Genomic DNA, 15,572 nt, shown 5'->3' on the forward strand with positions numbered 1-15,572 from the left:
CGTAAATTTGGCCAGAATTTGTCTCTGCAAACTTCCAGATTCTATCCACGCTTACATGAACAAAATCTCAACACCATCACAAACTTTCTGAACTATCTCAACAATCCACAAGAGGGCACTGCAGACCTTTTTCTGCAACATACATTGTCACGTCCAGTCTCTGTCGGTCACCGTACAAGTGATCCTTTGCCGAAATCATCGTGAACATACTATTATATATGGACATGTAAGGCAAAGTACATAATATCACACAAGGAGATGACCTTACCCAGTCCCTTTCAGCCAGTGAAACAGAACTACAGTCAAGGTAGACAAAAATAGACTTGACTTACCCCGACGAGCGCTCATTGTCAGTTCTGGTCACTGGCCGCCTGGACTCTTGCGGAGGTCACCTCGATGGTTAGATGTCCATAAAAGTATGGCCACCCAGAAGACGCCAATTCTTATAGATTTATATCTGGGGCTCAAACCCCTAATCATTGTAAGGTGACTTTCAAATTAAATGAGTCTGTGTCCAGCGCTGGAATTTGACTAACTTGAAGGAAAAGACAAGACCTGTCCTTGCAGGAAGTTAGCAACAAGACTACTTTATTGTGGGACTGACACATTTATAGAAAACCATTAGGTACTTTACATAAGGCGTGTAAGTAGGAAAGCAATAACTATAATTGGGTGTTCTCACCCAGGAAATGTAACACTATTGGATGTAAGCACACAAAGGAGTCTAATACTATTGGCTACATGCAAATACTGAAACTTCACATAAACCAAATGTCCAGATGTGCACCTGGATACCTTCCACTAGGTGGTGCTAGTGAGCACTAAGTCTTTGTTTGAAGAGGGAAACACCCAAACTTAGTTATCACTACACAAAGTTATGTGAAATAATGCTGAATCTTTAAAATGTCCGACAATACGTAAGATTGCGTGTGAGTCCAGTGTAATATCTTTAACAGCTGTGAACAGAATTTGAACCTGTGCGGGAAGACCCCATTGGATTTCGAGTCCAACGCCTTAACCACTCGGCCATCACAGCTGAACTTTAGTCAAACGTTCAAATCCCATGTGAAAAGTGTAGTTTTGTTGGCTGCTTGATATACGGGACTCTGGTTACATGTCTGGTTGTCTTTAGGTAGGCTCAAGCATGGAGAATCTTTTGGTGTGATTGCTTGCCATAGGCTGAGGTTCGCATTCTCTAAGGTTCAAGAGAAGAGGCAGCTCAATGTTTCATCCCCTGTAAAATCAATCACGAAGCAGTTTCATAAGATAAGTTACTTTCAATCGATCAGTTTTAAGAGCCACCCTAAAATCAAAGACTTTAATGAGTTTGCTTTCTTTGACTGCGTTTTCTCTTGCACTCTAAAACTTAATCTCAATAAATCTTAATTCAACAGATCAACATTTTTTGATAAAGGATGGAAAACACGTGATAGGAGATGACAATGTTCACTTCCTCCTAATAGCAAAATACAAGGAGATGCGGAAGTGTAAGCATTGTGGGACGGAATGCTACCGTAACAGTGCCAGCGGTGAAAAAGACTATGTTTTTGTATAGACAGAGAGTTTAAATGATGACTGACCACGACGTGATTTGAACACGCAACCTTCTGATCTGGAGTCAGACGCGCTATCGTTGCGCCACGACGTCTCTGTTGGTGCTAAAGGTTGACACTAAGTTCTGGATGAAAATTAGGAATTGGACAGATAATGCTGAATGATTCATATGGAAATATGAAAAAATCCATATTTCCAAAATTCCAAAACACTAAAATTGAGGAAGCATCAAAAAATCTTGTGTTTAGTGGAAACTGAATCAGATAGTAAGCATCTGAAGAAAGGTAACCAGTTCTTCAACCATTCCTATAAGAAAACGATGCTAAACCAGCTTCCATGTCAATTTGGTGAGGCTCACTTTCTTATTTTCTAACTGGAGAAATTCCAAGAAATGTCTCACTAAGGTGCACATTCATAGTTCTTATTTTATTAACTAGCCTGTGTGTGCGTGTATATAACTAAAAGTCTGCGCTGTGAACAGGATTTGAACCTGTGCGGGGAGACCCCATTGGATTTCGAGTCCAACGCCTTAACCACTCGGCCATCACAGCTGAACTTTAGTCAAAAGTTCAAATCCCATGTGAAAAGGGTCGTTTTGTTGGATGCGTTAATATACGGGACTCTGGTTACATGTCTGGTTGTCTTTAGGTAGGCTCAAGCATGGAGAATCTTTTGGTGTGATTGCTTGCCATAGGCTGAGGTTCGCATTCTCTAAGGTTCAAGAGAAGAGGCAGCTCAATGTTTCATCCCCTGTAAAATCAATCACGAAGCAGTTTCATAAGATAAGTTACTTTCAATCGATCAGTTTTAAGAGCCACCCTAAAATCAAAGACTTTAATGAGTTTGCTTTCTTTGACTGCGTTTTCTCTTGCACTCTAAAACTTAATCTCAATAAATCTTAATTCAACAGATCAACATTTTTTGATAAAGGATGGAAAACACGTGATAAGAGATGACAATGTTCACTTCCTCCTAATAGCAAAATACAAGGAGATGCGGAAGTGTAAGCATTGTGGGACGGAATGCTACCGTAACAGTGCCAGCGGTGAGAAAGACTATGTTTTTGTATAGACAGAGAGTTTAAAATGATGACTGACCACGACGTGATTTGAACACGCAACCTTCTGACCTGGAGTCAGACGCGCTACCGTTGCGCCACGAGGTCTTTGGCCAGGCAGGCTTTTCGCAGTCTTTGATGCCAAGTTGGTCATTTATAATTCTAAATGATTAATACAAATCTTTATTCAATGCATCGACAATTTCATAAAGGAAAAAACAGAGAATTTAAAGGCAACCAAATTTGCCACTTTGTTTCTAGCTAGTTACAAAAAGGAAGGAATAACTAAGGATCGTAGACCATAATTTCCATGATGGAATGGGAGCGGCTCAAAAGACCATGTTGTATTATCGACACAATGAGCAAAACGTCAACTGACCCCGACGTGATTTGAACACGCAACCTTCTGACCTGGAGACAGACGCGCTACCGTTGCGCCACAAGGTCACTTTGGGCGGCAGCAGTTAGTGGAGCTTCACGCTTAATTCCAGTTGAAAATTAGGAACTTGACTGATAATGATGAATAATTCATAAGGAAATGAAAACAAAGCCATATTTCCGAAAAACTCCAAAACACTTAAACTCAGGATACCTACATAAAAACCTGGTGGTTAGTGGACACTCAAGCAGACAGTAAGTGTCTGAAGAAAAATAACCATTTCTCTAACAGTTCATATAGGAAAAGGACAGTTAACCTCAACGGCTGTTGAGTTCAACACCTTAACCACTCTGCCACAACAGCTTAACGGTTGCAAAATATTCCGATCTTATTGGAAAATTGCCATTTTGTTCTCTCCTAAAGGCTAAAGACAAGGAGAAATGGACATCTAAGCATTGTGGGATGCCATTTTATCGAAAGAGTGGGAGTGGTCTGAAAAACTATGTTTTGGTACAGACAGAGTGCTTAAAACAATGACTGATTTGAACACGCAACCTTCTGATCTGGAGTCAGACGCGCTACCGTTGCGCCACGAGGTCTCTGTTGGTGCTAAAGGTTGACACTAAGTTCTGGATGAAAATTAGGAATTGGACAGATAATGCTGAATAATTCATATGGAAATATGAAAAAATCCATATTTCCAAAATTCCAAAACACTAAAATTGAGGAAGCATCAAAAAATCTTGTGTTTAGTGGAAACTGAATCAGATAGTAAGCATCTGAAGAAAGGTAACCAGTTCTTTAACCATTCCTATAAGAAAACGATGCTAAACCAGCTTCCATGTCAATTTGGTGAGGCTCACTTTCTTATTTTCTAACTGGAGAAATTCCAAGAAATGTCTCACTAAGGTGCACATTCATAGTTCTTATTTTATTAACTAGCCTGTGTGTGTGTGTATATAACTAAAAGTCTGCGCTGTGAACAGGATTTGAACCTGTGCGGGTAGACCCCATTGGATTTCGAGTACAACGCCTTAACCACTCGGCCATCACAGCTGAACTTTCGTCAAAAGTTCAAATCCCATGTGAAAAGTGTCGTTTTGTTGGATGCGTTAATATACGGGACTCTGGTTACATGTCTGGTTGTCTTTAGGTAGGCTCAAGCATGGAGAATCTTTTGGTGTGATTGCTTGCCATAGGCTGAGGTTCGCATTCTCTAAGGTTCAAGAGAAGAGACAGCTCAATGTTTCATCCCCTGTAAAATCAATCCCGAAGCAGTTTCATAAGATAAGTTACTTTCAATCGATCAGTTTTAAGAGCCACCCTAAAATCAAAGACTTTAATGAGTTTGCTTTCTTTGACTGCGTTTTCTCTTGCACTCTAAAACTTAATCTCAATAAATCTTAATTCAACAGATCAACATTTTTTGATAAAGGATGGAAAACACGTGATAAGAGATGACAATGTTCACTTCCTCCTAATAGCAAAATACAAGGAGATGCGGAAGTGTAAGCATTGTGGGACGGAATGCTACCGTAACAGTGCCAGCGGTGAGAAAGACTATGTTTTTGTATAGACAGAGAGTTTAAAATGATGACTGACCACGACGTGATTTGAACACACAACCTTCTGATCTGGAGTCAGACGCGCTACCGTTGCGCCACGAGGTCTTTGGCCAGGCAGGCTTTTCGCAGTCTTTGATGCCAAGTTGGTCATTTATAATTCTAAATGATTAATACAAATCTTTATTCAATGCATCGACAATTTCATAAAGGAAAAAACAGAGAATTTAAAGGCAACCAAATTTGCCACTTTGTTTCTAGCTAGTTACAAAAAGGAAGGAATAACTAAGGATCGTAGACCATAATTTCCATGATGGAATGGGAGCGGCTCAAAAGACCATGTTGTATTATCGACACAATGAGCAAAACGTCAACTGACCCCGACGTGATTTGAACACGCAACCTTCTGATCTGGAGTCAGGCGCGCTACCGTTGCGCCACGAGGTCACTTTGGGCGGCAGTAGTTAGTGGAGCTTCACGCTGAATTCCAGTTGAAAATTAGGAACTTGACTGATAATGATGAATAATTCATATGGAAATGAAAACAAAGCCATATTTCCGAAAAACTCCAAAACACTTAAACTCAGGATACATACAAAAAAACCTGGTGGTTAGTGGACACTCAAGCAGACAGTAAGTGTCTGAAGAAAAATAACCATTTCTCTAACAGTTCATATAGGAAAAGGACAGTTAACCTCAACGGCTGTTGAGTTTAACACCTTAACCACTCTGCCACAACAGCTTAACGGTTGCAAAATATTCCGATCTTATTGGAAAATTGCCATTTTGTTCTCTCCTAAAGGCTAAAGACAAGGAGAAATGGACATCTAAGCATTGTGGGATGCCATTTTATCGAAAGAGTGGAAGTGGTCTGAAAAACTATGTTTTGGTACAGACAGAGTGCTTAAAACAATGACTGACCCCGACGTGATTTGAACACGCAACCTTCTGATCTGGAGTCAGACGCGCTACCGTTGCGCCACGAGGTCTCTGTTGGTGCTAAAGGTTGACACTAAGTTCTGGATGAAAATTAGGAATTGGACAGATAATGCTGAATAATTCATATGGAAATATGAAAAAATCCATATTTCCAAAATTCCAAAACACTAAAATTGAGGAAGCATCAAAAAATCTTGTGTTTAGTGGAAACTGAATCAGATAGTAAGCATCTGAAGAAAGGTAACCAGTTCTTTAACCATTCCTATAAGAAAACGATGCTAAACCAGCTTCCATGTCAATTTGGTGAGGCTCACTTTCTTATTTTCTAACTGGAGAAATTCCAAGAAATGTCTCACTAAGGTGCACATTCATAGTTCTTATTTTATTAACTAGCCTGTGTGTGCGTGTATATAACTAAAAGTCTGCGCTGTGAACAGGATTTGAACCTGTGCGGGGAGACCCCATTGGATTTCGAGTCCAACGCCTTAACCACTCGGCCATCACAGCTGAACTTTAGTCAAAAGTTCAAATCCCATGTGAAAAGTGTCGTTTTGTTGGATGCGTTAATATACGGGACTCTGGTTACATGTCTGGTTGTCTTTAGGTAGGCTCAAGCATGGAGAATCTTTTGGTGTGATTGCTTGCCATAGGCTGAGGTTCGCATTCTCTAAGGTTCAAGAGAAGAGACAGCTCAATGTTTCATCCCCTGTAAAATCAATCACGAAGCAGTTTCATAAGATAAGTTACTTTCAATCGATCAGTTTTAAGAGCCACCCTAAAATCAAAGACTTTAATGAGTTTGCTTTCTTTGACTGCGTTTTCTCTTGCACTCTAAAACTTAATCTCAATAAATCTTAATTCAACAGATCAACATTTTTTGATAAAGGATGGAAAACACGTGATAAGAGATGACAATGTTCACTTCCTCCTAATAGCAAAATACAAGGAGATGCGGAAGTGTAAGCATTGTGGGACGGAATGCTACCGTAACAGTGCCAGCGGTGAGAAAGACTATGTTTTTGTATAGACAGAGAGTTTAAAATGATGACTGACCACGACGTGATTTGAACATGCAACCTTCTGATCTGGAGTCAGACGCGCTACCGTTGCGCCACGCGGTCTTTGGCCCAGCAGGCTTTTCGCAGTCTTTGATGCCAAGTTGGTCATTTATAATTCTAAATGATTAATACAAATCTTTATTCAATGCATTGACAATTTCATAAAGGAAAAAACAGAGAATTTAAAGGCAACCAATTTTGCCACTTTGTTTCCAGCTAGTTACAAAAAGGAAGGAATAACTAAGGATCGTAGACCATAATTTCCATGATGGAATGGGAGCGGCTCAAAAGACCATGTTGTATTATCGACACAATGAGCAAAACGTCAACTGACCCCGACGTGATTTGAACACGCAACCTTCTGATCTGGAGTCAGGCGCGCTACCGTTGCGCCACGAGGTCACTTTGGGCGGCAGCAGTTAGTGGAGCTTCACGCTTAATTCCAGTTGAAAATTAGGAACTTGACTGATAATGATGAATAATTCATATGGAAATGAAAACAAAGCCATATTTCCGAAAAACTCCAAAACACTTAAACTCAGGATACATACAAAAAAACCTGGTGGTTAGTGGACACTCAAGCAGACAGTAAGTGTCTGAAGAAAAATAACCATTTATCTAACAGTTCATATAGGAAAAGGACAGTTAACCTCAACGGCTGTTGAGTTCAACACCTTAACCACTCTGCCACAACAGCTTAACGGTTGCAAAATATTCCGATCTTATTGGAAAATTGCCATTTTGTTCTCTCCTAAAGGCTAAAGACAAGGAGAAATGGACATCTAAGCATTGTGGGATGCCATTTTATCGAAAGAGTGGGAGTGGTCTGAAAAACTATGTTTTGGTACAGACAGAGTGCTTAAAACAATGACTGACCCCGACGTGATTTGAACACGCAACCTTCTGATCTGGAGTCAGACGCGCTACCATTGCGCCACGAGGTCTCTGTTGGTGCAAAAGGTTGACACTAAGTTCTGGATGAAAATTAGGAATTGGACAGATAATGCTGAATAATTCATATGGAAATATGAAAAAATCCATATTTCCAAAATTCCAAAACACTAAAATTGAGGAAGCATCAAAAAATCTTGTGTTTAGTGGAAACTGAATCAGATAGTAAGCATCTGAAGAAAGGTAACCAGTTCTTTAACCATTCCTATAAGAAAACGATGCTAAACCAGCTTCCATGTCAATTTGGTGAGGCTCACTTTCTTATTTTCTAACTGGAGAAATTCCAAGAAATGTCTCACTAAGGTGCACATTCATAGTTCTTATTTTATTAACTAGCCTGTGTGTGCGTGTATATAAGTAAAAGTCTGCGCTGTGAACAGGATTTGAACCTGTGCGGGGAGAGCCCATTGGATTTCGAGTCCAACGCCTTAACCACTCGGCCATCACAGCTGAACTTTAGTCAAAAGTTCAAATCCCATGTGAAAAGTGTCGTTTTGTTGGATGCGTTAATATACGGGACTCTGGTTACATGTCTGGTTGTCTTTAGGTAGGCTCAAGCATGGAGAATCTTTTGGTGTGATTGCTTGCCATAGGCTGAGGTTCGCATTCTCTAAGGTTCAAGAGAAGAGACAGCTCAATGTTTCATCCCCTGTAAAATCAATCACGAAGCAGTTTCATAAGATAAGTTACTTTCAATCGATCAGTTTTAAGAGCCACCCTAAAATAAAAGACTTTAATGAGTTTGCTTTCTTTGACTGCGTTTTCTCTTGCACTCTAAAACTTAATCTCAATAAATCTTAATTCAACAGATCAACATTTTTTGATAAAGGATGGAAAACACGTGATAAGAGATGACAATGTTCACTTCCTCCTAATAGCAAAATACAAGGAGATGCGGAAGTGTAAGCATTGTGGGACGGAATGCTACCGTAACAGTGCCAGCGGTGAGAAAGACTATGTTTTTGTATAGACAGAGAGTTTAAAATGATGACTGACCACGACGTGATTTGAACACGCAACCTTCTGATCTGGAGTCAGACGCGCTACCGTTGCGCCACGCGGTCCTTGGCCAGGCAGGCTTTTCGCAGTCTTTGATGCCAAGTTGGTCATTTATAATTCTAAATGATTAATACAAATCTTTATTCAATGCATTGACAATTTCATAAAGGAAAAAACAGAGAATTTAAAGGCAACCATTTTTGCCACTTTGTTTCTAGCTAGTTACAAAAAGGAAGGAATAACTAAGGATCGTAGACCATAATTTCCATGATGGAATGGGAGCGGCTCAAAAGACCATGTTGTATTATCGACACAATGAGCAAAACGTCAACTGACCCCGACGTGATTTGAACACGCAACCTTCTGATCTGGAGTCAGGCGCGCTACCGTTGTGCCACGAGGTCACTTTGGGCGGCAGCAGTTAGTGGAGCTTCACGCTTAATTCCAGTTGAAAATTAGGAACTTGACTGATAATGATGAATAATTCATATGGAAATGAAAACAAAGCCATATTTCCGAAAAACTCCAAAACACTTAAACTCAGGATACATACAAAAAAACCTGGTGGTTAGTGGACACTCAAGCAGACAGTAAGTGTCTGAAGAAAAATAACCATTTCTCTAACAGTTCATATAGGAAAAGGACAGTTAACCTCAACAGCTGTTGAGTTCAACACCTTAACCACTCTGCCACAACAGCTTAACGGTTGCAAAATATTCCGATCTTATTGGAAAATTGCCATTTTGTTCTCTCCTAAAGGCTAAAGACAAGGAGAAATGGACATCTAAGCATTGTGGAATGCCATTTTATCGAAAGAGTGGGAGTGGTCTGAAAAACTATGTTTTGGTACAGACAGTGCTTAAAACAATGACTGACCCCGACGTGATTTGAACACGCAACCTTCTGATCTGGAGTCAGACGCGCTACCGTTGCGCCACGAGGTCTCTGTTGGTGCTAAAGGTTGACACTGAGTTCTGGATGAAAATTAGGAATTGGACAGATAATGCTGAATGATTCATATGGAAATATGAAAAAATCCATATTTCCAAAATTCCAAAACACTAAAATTGAGGAAGCATCAAAAAATCTTGTGTTTAGTGGAAACTGAATCATATAGTAAGCATCTGAAGAAAGGTAACCAGTTCTTTAACCATTCCTATAAGAAAACGATGCTAAACCAGCTTCTATGTCAATTTGGTGAGGCTCACTTTCTTATTTTCTAACTGGAGAAATTCCAAGAAATGTCTCACTAAGGTGCACATTCATAGTTCTTATTTTATTAACTAGCCTGTGTGTGCGTGTATATAACTAAAAGTCTGCGCTGTGAACAGGATTTGAACCTGTGCGGGGAGACCCCATTGGATTTCGAGTCCAACGCCTTAACCACTCGGCCATCACAGCTGAACTTTAGTCAAAAGTTCAAATCCCATGTGAAAAGTGTCGTTTTGTTGGATGCGTTAATATACGGGACTCTGGTTACATGTCTGGTTGTCTTTAGGTAGGCTCAAGCATGGAGAATCTTTTGGTGTGATTGCTTGCCATAGGCTGAGGTTCGCATTCTCTAAGGTTCAAGAGAAGAGACAGCTCAATGTTTCATCCCCTGTAAAATCAATCACGAAGCAGTTTCATAAGATAAGTTACTTTCAATCGATCAGTTTTAAGAGCCACCCTAAAATCAAAGACTTTAATGAGTTTGCTTTCTTTGACTGCGTTTTCTCTTGCACTCTAAACCTTAATCTCAATAAATCTTAATTCAACAGATCAACATTTTTTGATAAAGGATGGAAAACACGTGATAAGAGATGACAATGTTCACTTCCTCCTAATAGCAAAATACAAGGAGATGCGGAAGTGTAAGCATTGTGGGACGGAATGCTACCGTAACAGTGCCAGCGGTGAGAAAGACTATGTTTTTGTATAGACAGAGAGTTTAAAATGATGACTGACCACGACGTGATTTGAACACGCAACCTTCTGATCTGGAGTCAGACGCGCTACCGTTGCGCCACGCGGTCTTTGGCCAGGCAGGCTTTTCGCAATCTTTGATGCCAAGTTGGTCATTTATAATTCTAAATGATTAATACAAATCTTTATTCAATGCATTGACAATTTCATAAAGGAAAAAACAGAGAATTTAAAGGCAACCAATTTTGCCACTTTGTTTCTAGCTAGTTACAAAAAGGAAGGAATAACTAAGGATCGTAGACCATAATTTCCATGATGGAATGGGAGCGGCTCAAAAGACCATGTTGTATTATCGACACAATGAGCAAAACGTCAACTGACCCCGACGTGATTTGAACACGCAACCTTCTGATCTGGAGTCAGACGCGCTACCGTTGCGCCACGAGGTCACTTTGGGCGGCAGCAGTTAGTGGAGCTTCATGCTTAATTCCAGTTGAAAATTATGAACTTGACTGATAATGATGAATAATTCATATGGAAATGAAAACAAAGCCATATTTCCGAAAAACTCCAAAACACTTAAACTCAGGATACATACAAAAAAACCTGGTGGTTAGTGGACACTCAAGCAGACAGTAAGTGTCTGAAGAAAAATAACCATTTCTCTGACAGTTCATATAGGAAAAGGACAGTTAACCTCAACGGCTGTTGAGTTCAACACCTTAACCACTCTGCCACAACAGCTTAACGGTTGCAAAATATTCCGATCTTATTGGAAAATTGGCATTTTGTTCTCTCCTAAAGGCTAAAGACAAGGAGAAATGGACATCTAAGCATTGTGGGATGCCATTTTATCGAAAGAGTGGGAGTGGTCTGAAAAACTATGTTTTGGTACAGACAGAGTGCTTAAAACAATGACTGACCCCGACGTGATTTGAACACGCAACCTTCTGATCTGGAGTCAGACGCGCTACCGTTGCGCCACGAGGTCTCTGTTGGTGCTAAAGGTTGACACTAAGTTCTGGATGAAAATTAGGAATTGGACAGATAATGCTGAATAATTCATATGGAAATATGAAAAAATCCATATTTCCAAAATTCCAAAACACTAAAATTGAGGAAGCATCAAAAAATCTTGTGTTTAGTGGAAACTGAATCAGATAGTAAGCATCTGAAGAAAGGTAACCAGTTCTTTAACCATTCCTATAAGAAAACGATGCTAAACCAGCTTCCATGTCAATTTGGTGAGGCTCACTTTCTTATTTTCTAACTGGAGAAATTCCAAGAAATGTCTCACTAAGGTGCACATTCATAGTTCTTATTTTATTAACTAGCCTGTGTGTGCGTGTATATAACTAAAAGTCTGCGCTGTGAACAGGATTTGAACCTGTGCGGGGAGAGCCCATTGGATTTCGAGTCCAACGCCTTAACCACTCGGCCATCACAGCTGAACTTTAGTCAAAAGTTCAAATCCCATGTGAAAAGTGTCGTTTTGTTGGATGCGTTAATATACGGGACTCTGGTTACATGTCTGGTTGTCTTTAGGTAGGCTCAAGCATGGAGAATCTTTTGGTGTGATTGCTTGCCATAGGCTGAGGTTCGCATTCTCTAAGGTTCAAGAGAAGAGACAGCTCAATGTTTCATCCCCTGTAAAATCAATCACGAAGCAGTTTCATAAGATAAGTTACTTTCAATCGATCAGTTTTAAGAGCCACCCTAAAATCAAAGACTTTAATGAGTTTGCTTTCTTTGACTGCGTTTTCTCTTGCACTCTAAACCTTAATCTCAATAAATGTTAATTCAACAGATCAACATTTTTTGATAAAGGATGGAAAACACGTGATAAGAGATGACAATGTTCACTTCCTCCTAATAGCAAAATACAAGGAGATGCGGAAGTGTAAGCATTGTGGGACGGAATGCTACCGTAACAGTGCCAGCGGTGAGAAAGACTATGTTTTTGTATAGACAGAGAGTTTAAAATGATGACTGACCACGACGTGATTTGAACACGCAACCTTCTGATCTGGAGTCAGACGCGCTACCGTTGCGCCACGCGGTCTTTGGCCAGGCAGGCTTTTCGCAGTCTTTGATGCCAAATTGGTCATTTATAATTCTAAATGATTAATACAAATCTTTATTCAATGCATTGACAATTTCATAAAGGAAAAAACAGAGAATTTAAAGGCAACCAAATTTGCCACTTTGTTTCTAGCTAGTTACAAAAAGGAAGGAATAACTAAGGATCGTAGACCATAATTTCCATGATGGAATGGGAGCGGCTCAAAAGACCATGTTGTATTATCGACACAATGAGCAAAACGTCAACTGACCCCGACGTGGTTTGAACACGCAACCTTCTGATCTGGAGTCAGACGCGCTACCGTTGCGCCACGAGGTCACTCTGGGCGGCAGCAGTTAGTGGAGCTTCACGCTGAATTCCAGTTGAAAATTAGGAACTTGACTGATAATGATGAATAATTCATATGGAAATGAAAACAAAGCCATATTTCCGAAAAACTCCAAAACACTTAAACTCAGGATACATACAAAAAAACCTGGTGGTTAGTGGACACTCAAGCAGACAGTAAGTGTCTGAAGAAAAATAACCATTTCTCTAACAGTTCATATAGGAAAAGGACAGTTAACCTCAACGGCTGTTGAGTTCAACACCTTAACCACTCTGCCACAACAGCTTAACGGTTGCAAAATATTCCGATCTTATTGGAAAATTGCCATTTTGTTCTCTCCTAAAGGCTAAAGACAAGGAGAAATGGACATCTAAGCATTGTGGAATGCCATTTTATCGAAAGAGTGGGAGTGGTCTGAAAAACTATGTTTTGGTACAGACAGAGTGCTTAAAACAATGACTGACCCCGACGTGATTTGAACACGCAACCTTCTGACCTGGAGTCAGACGCGCTACCGTTGCGCCACGAGGTCTCTGTTGGTGCTAAAGGTTGACACTAAGTTCTGGATGAAAATTAGGAATTGGACAGATAATGCTGAATGATTCATATGGAAATATGAAAAAATCCATATTTCCAAAATTCCAAAACACTAAAATTGAGGAAGCATCAAAAAATCTTGTGTTTAGTGGAAACTGAATCATATAGTAAGCATCTGAAGAAAGGTAACCAGTTCTTTAACCATTCCTATAAGAAAACGATGCTAAACCAGCTTCTATGTCAATTTGGTGAGGCTCACTTTCTTATTTTCTAACTGGAGAAATTCCAAGAAATGTCTCACTAAGGTGCACATTCATAGTTCTTATTTTATTAACTAGCCTGTGTGTGCGTGTATATAACTAAAAGTCTGCGCTGTGAACAGGATTTGAACCTGTGCGGGGAGACCCCATTGGATTTCGAGTCCAACGCCTTAACCACTCGGCCATCACAGCTGAACTTTAGTCAAAAGTTCAAATCCCATGTGAAAAGTGTCGTTTTGTTGGATGCGTTAATATACGGGACTCTGGTTACATGTCTGGTTGTCTTTAGGTAGGCTCAAGCATGGAGAATCTTTTGGTGTGATTGCTTGCCATAGGCTGAGGTTCGCATTCTCTAAGGTTCAAGAGAAGAGACAGCTCAATGTTTCATCCCCTGTAAAATCAATCACGAAGCAGTTTCATAAGATAAGTTACTTTCAATCGATCAGTTTTAAGAGCCACCCTAAAATCAAAGACTTTAATGAGTTTGCTTTCTTTGACTGCGTTTTCTCTTGCACTCTAAAACTTAATCTCAATAAATCTTAATTCAACAGATCAACATTTTTTGATAAAGGATGGAAAACACGTGATAAGAGATGACAATGTTCACTTCCTCCTAATAGCAAAATACAAGGAGATGCGGAAGTGTAAGCATTGTGGGACGGAATGCTACCGTAACAGTGCCAGCGGTGAGAAAGACTATGTTTTTGTATAGACAGAGAGTTTAAAATGATGACTGACCACGACGTGATTTGAACACGCAACCTTCTGATCTGGAGTCAGACGCGCTACCGTTGCGCCACGCGGTCTTTGGCCAGGCAGGCTTTTCGCAGTCTTTGATGCCAAGTTGGTCATTTATAATTCTAAATGATTAATACAAATCTTTATTCAATGCATTGACAATTTCATAAAGGAAAAAACAGAGAATTTAAAGGCAGCCAATTTTGCCACTTTGTTTCTAGCTAGTTACAAAAAGGAAGGAATAACTAAGGATCGTAGACCATAATTTCCATGATGGAATGGGAGCGGCTCAAAAGACCATGTTGTATTATCGACACAATGAGCAAAACGTCAACTGACCCCGACGTGATTTGAACACGCAACCTTCTGATCTGGAGTCAGACGCGCTACCGTTGCGCCACGAGGTCACTGTTGGTGCCAAAGGTTGACACTAAGTTCTGGATGAAAATTAGGAATTGGACAGATAATGCTGAATAATTCATATGGAAATATGAAAAAATCCATATTTCCAAAATTCCAAAACACTAAAATTGAGGAAGCATCAAAAAATCTTGTGTTTAGTGGAAACTGAATCAGATAGTAAGCATCTGAAGAAAGGTAACCAGTTCTTTAACCATTCCTATAAGAAAACGATGCTAAACCAGCTTCCATGTCAATTTGGTGAGGCTCACTTTCTTATTTTCTAACTGGAGAAATTCCAAGAAATGTCTCACTAAGGTGCACATTCATAGTTCTTATTTTATTAACTAGCCTGTGTGTGCGTGTATATAACTAAAAGTCTGCGCTGTGAACAGGATTTGAACCTGTGCGGGGAGACCCCATTGGATTTCGAGTCCAACGCCTTAACCACTCGGTCATCACAGCTGAACTTTAGTCAATAGTTCAAATCCCATGTGAAAAGTGTCGTTTTGTTGGATGCGTTAATATACGGGACTCTGGTTACATGTCTGGTTGTCTTTAGGTAGGCTCAAGCATGGAGAATCTTTTGGTGTGATTGCTTGCCATAGGCTGAGGTTCGCATTCTCTAAGGTTCAAGAGAAGAGACAGCTCAATGTTTCATCCCCTGTAAAATCAATCACGAAGCAGTTTCATAAGATAAGTTACTTTCAATCGATCAGTTTTAAGAGCCACCCTAAAATCAAAGACTTTAATGAGTTTGCTTTCTTTGACTGCGTTTTCTCTTGCACTCTAAAACTTAATCTCAATAAATCTTAATTCAACA

At 39.9% G+C, this 15,572-nt stretch overlaps 29 non-coding genes across 29 annotated transcripts; all 29 read right to left on the reverse strand.

Annotated features, from left to right (window-relative positions):
• Positions 1–954: 954 nt before the first annotated feature.
• TRNAS-CGA (transfer RNA serine (anticodon CGA)) lies at positions 955–1,036 on the reverse strand. Its single transcript has one exon. It is a non-coding gene; the product is annotated as a tRNA-Ser (tRNA).
• Positions 1,037–1,576: 540 nt separating this feature from the next.
• TRNAW-CCA (transfer RNA tryptophan (anticodon CCA)) lies at positions 1,577–1,648 on the reverse strand. Its single transcript has one exon. It is a non-coding gene; the product is annotated as a tRNA-Trp (tRNA).
• A 375-nt stretch (positions 1,649–2,023) lies between these two features.
• TRNAS-CGA (transfer RNA serine (anticodon CGA)) lies at positions 2,024–2,105 on the reverse strand. The gene has a single exon. It is a non-coding gene; the product is annotated as a tRNA-Ser (tRNA).
• A 542-nt stretch (positions 2,106–2,647) lies between these two features.
• Positions 2,648–2,719, reverse strand: TRNAW-CCA (transfer RNA tryptophan (anticodon CCA)). The gene has a single exon. It is a non-coding gene; the product is annotated as a tRNA-Trp (tRNA).
• Positions 2,720–2,986: 267 nt separating this feature from the next.
• TRNAW-CCA (transfer RNA tryptophan (anticodon CCA)) lies at positions 2,987–3,058 on the reverse strand. Its single transcript has one exon. It is a non-coding gene; the product is annotated as a tRNA-Trp (tRNA).
• A 906-nt stretch (positions 3,059–3,964) lies between these two features.
• Positions 3,965–4,046, reverse strand: TRNAS-CGA (transfer RNA serine (anticodon CGA)). Its single transcript has one exon. It is a non-coding gene; the product is annotated as a tRNA-Ser (tRNA).
• A 542-nt stretch (positions 4,047–4,588) lies between these two features.
• Positions 4,589–4,660, reverse strand: TRNAW-CCA (transfer RNA tryptophan (anticodon CCA)). Its single transcript has one exon. It is a non-coding gene; the product is annotated as a tRNA-Trp (tRNA).
• A 267-nt stretch (positions 4,661–4,927) lies between these two features.
• On the reverse strand, positions 4,928–4,999 carry TRNAW-CCA (transfer RNA tryptophan (anticodon CCA)). The gene has a single exon. It is a non-coding gene; the product is annotated as a tRNA-Trp (tRNA).
• A 470-nt stretch (positions 5,000–5,469) lies between these two features.
• On the reverse strand, positions 5,470–5,541 carry TRNAW-CCA (transfer RNA tryptophan (anticodon CCA)). Its single transcript has one exon. It is a non-coding gene; the product is annotated as a tRNA-Trp (tRNA).
• A 375-nt stretch (positions 5,542–5,916) lies between these two features.
• TRNAS-CGA (transfer RNA serine (anticodon CGA)) lies at positions 5,917–5,998 on the reverse strand. Its single transcript has one exon. It is a non-coding gene; the product is annotated as a tRNA-Ser (tRNA).
• A 542-nt stretch (positions 5,999–6,540) lies between these two features.
• On the reverse strand, positions 6,541–6,612 carry TRNAW-CCA (transfer RNA tryptophan (anticodon CCA)). The gene has a single exon. It is a non-coding gene; the product is annotated as a tRNA-Trp (tRNA).
• A 267-nt stretch (positions 6,613–6,879) lies between these two features.
• Positions 6,880–6,951, reverse strand: TRNAW-CCA (transfer RNA tryptophan (anticodon CCA)). Its single transcript has one exon. It is a non-coding gene; the product is annotated as a tRNA-Trp (tRNA).
• Positions 6,952–7,421: 470 nt separating this feature from the next.
• TRNAW-CCA (transfer RNA tryptophan (anticodon CCA)) lies at positions 7,422–7,493 on the reverse strand. The gene has a single exon. It is a non-coding gene; the product is annotated as a tRNA-Trp (tRNA).
• Positions 7,494–7,868: 375 nt separating this feature from the next.
• Positions 7,869–7,950, reverse strand: TRNAS-CGA (transfer RNA serine (anticodon CGA)). Its single transcript has one exon. It is a non-coding gene; the product is annotated as a tRNA-Ser (tRNA).
• Positions 7,951–8,492: 542 nt separating this feature from the next.
• Positions 8,493–8,564, reverse strand: TRNAW-CCA (transfer RNA tryptophan (anticodon CCA)). The gene has a single exon. It is a non-coding gene; the product is annotated as a tRNA-Trp (tRNA).
• Positions 8,565–8,831: 267 nt separating this feature from the next.
• TRNAW-CCA (transfer RNA tryptophan (anticodon CCA)) lies at positions 8,832–8,903 on the reverse strand. The gene has a single exon. It is a non-coding gene; the product is annotated as a tRNA-Trp (tRNA).
• A 468-nt stretch (positions 8,904–9,371) lies between these two features.
• Positions 9,372–9,443, reverse strand: TRNAW-CCA (transfer RNA tryptophan (anticodon CCA)). Its single transcript has one exon. It is a non-coding gene; the product is annotated as a tRNA-Trp (tRNA).
• Positions 9,444–9,818: 375 nt separating this feature from the next.
• On the reverse strand, positions 9,819–9,900 carry TRNAS-CGA (transfer RNA serine (anticodon CGA)). The gene has a single exon. It is a non-coding gene; the product is annotated as a tRNA-Ser (tRNA).
• Positions 9,901–10,442: 542 nt separating this feature from the next.
• Positions 10,443–10,514, reverse strand: TRNAW-CCA (transfer RNA tryptophan (anticodon CCA)). The gene has a single exon. It is a non-coding gene; the product is annotated as a tRNA-Trp (tRNA).
• A 267-nt stretch (positions 10,515–10,781) lies between these two features.
• Positions 10,782–10,853, reverse strand: TRNAW-CCA (transfer RNA tryptophan (anticodon CCA)). Its single transcript has one exon. It is a non-coding gene; the product is annotated as a tRNA-Trp (tRNA).
• A 470-nt stretch (positions 10,854–11,323) lies between these two features.
• TRNAW-CCA (transfer RNA tryptophan (anticodon CCA)) lies at positions 11,324–11,395 on the reverse strand. Its single transcript has one exon. It is a non-coding gene; the product is annotated as a tRNA-Trp (tRNA).
• A 375-nt stretch (positions 11,396–11,770) lies between these two features.
• TRNAS-CGA (transfer RNA serine (anticodon CGA)) lies at positions 11,771–11,852 on the reverse strand. The gene has a single exon. It is a non-coding gene; the product is annotated as a tRNA-Ser (tRNA).
• A 542-nt stretch (positions 11,853–12,394) lies between these two features.
• Positions 12,395–12,466, reverse strand: TRNAW-CCA (transfer RNA tryptophan (anticodon CCA)). The gene has a single exon. It is a non-coding gene; the product is annotated as a tRNA-Trp (tRNA).
• A 267-nt stretch (positions 12,467–12,733) lies between these two features.
• On the reverse strand, positions 12,734–12,805 carry TRNAW-CCA (transfer RNA tryptophan (anticodon CCA)). Its single transcript has one exon. It is a non-coding gene; the product is annotated as a tRNA-Trp (tRNA).
• A 470-nt stretch (positions 12,806–13,275) lies between these two features.
• Positions 13,276–13,347, reverse strand: TRNAW-CCA (transfer RNA tryptophan (anticodon CCA)). Its single transcript has one exon. It is a non-coding gene; the product is annotated as a tRNA-Trp (tRNA).
• Positions 13,348–13,722: 375 nt separating this feature from the next.
• On the reverse strand, positions 13,723–13,804 carry TRNAS-CGA (transfer RNA serine (anticodon CGA)). Its single transcript has one exon. It is a non-coding gene; the product is annotated as a tRNA-Ser (tRNA).
• A 542-nt stretch (positions 13,805–14,346) lies between these two features.
• TRNAW-CCA (transfer RNA tryptophan (anticodon CCA)) lies at positions 14,347–14,418 on the reverse strand. Its single transcript has one exon. It is a non-coding gene; the product is annotated as a tRNA-Trp (tRNA).
• A 267-nt stretch (positions 14,419–14,685) lies between these two features.
• On the reverse strand, positions 14,686–14,757 carry TRNAW-CCA (transfer RNA tryptophan (anticodon CCA)). Its single transcript has one exon. It is a non-coding gene; the product is annotated as a tRNA-Trp (tRNA).
• A 375-nt stretch (positions 14,758–15,132) lies between these two features.
• TRNAS-CGA (transfer RNA serine (anticodon CGA)) lies at positions 15,133–15,214 on the reverse strand. The gene has a single exon. It is a non-coding gene; the product is annotated as a tRNA-Ser (tRNA).
• Positions 15,215–15,572: the final 358 nt, after the last annotated feature.

The sequence above is a fragment of the Engystomops pustulosus genome, chromosome 4 (genome assembly GCF_040894005.1).
Source record: "Engystomops pustulosus chromosome 4, aEngPut4.maternal, whole genome shotgun sequence".
Taxonomy (NCBI): domain Eukaryota; kingdom Metazoa; phylum Chordata; class Amphibia; order Anura; family Leptodactylidae; genus Engystomops; species Engystomops pustulosus.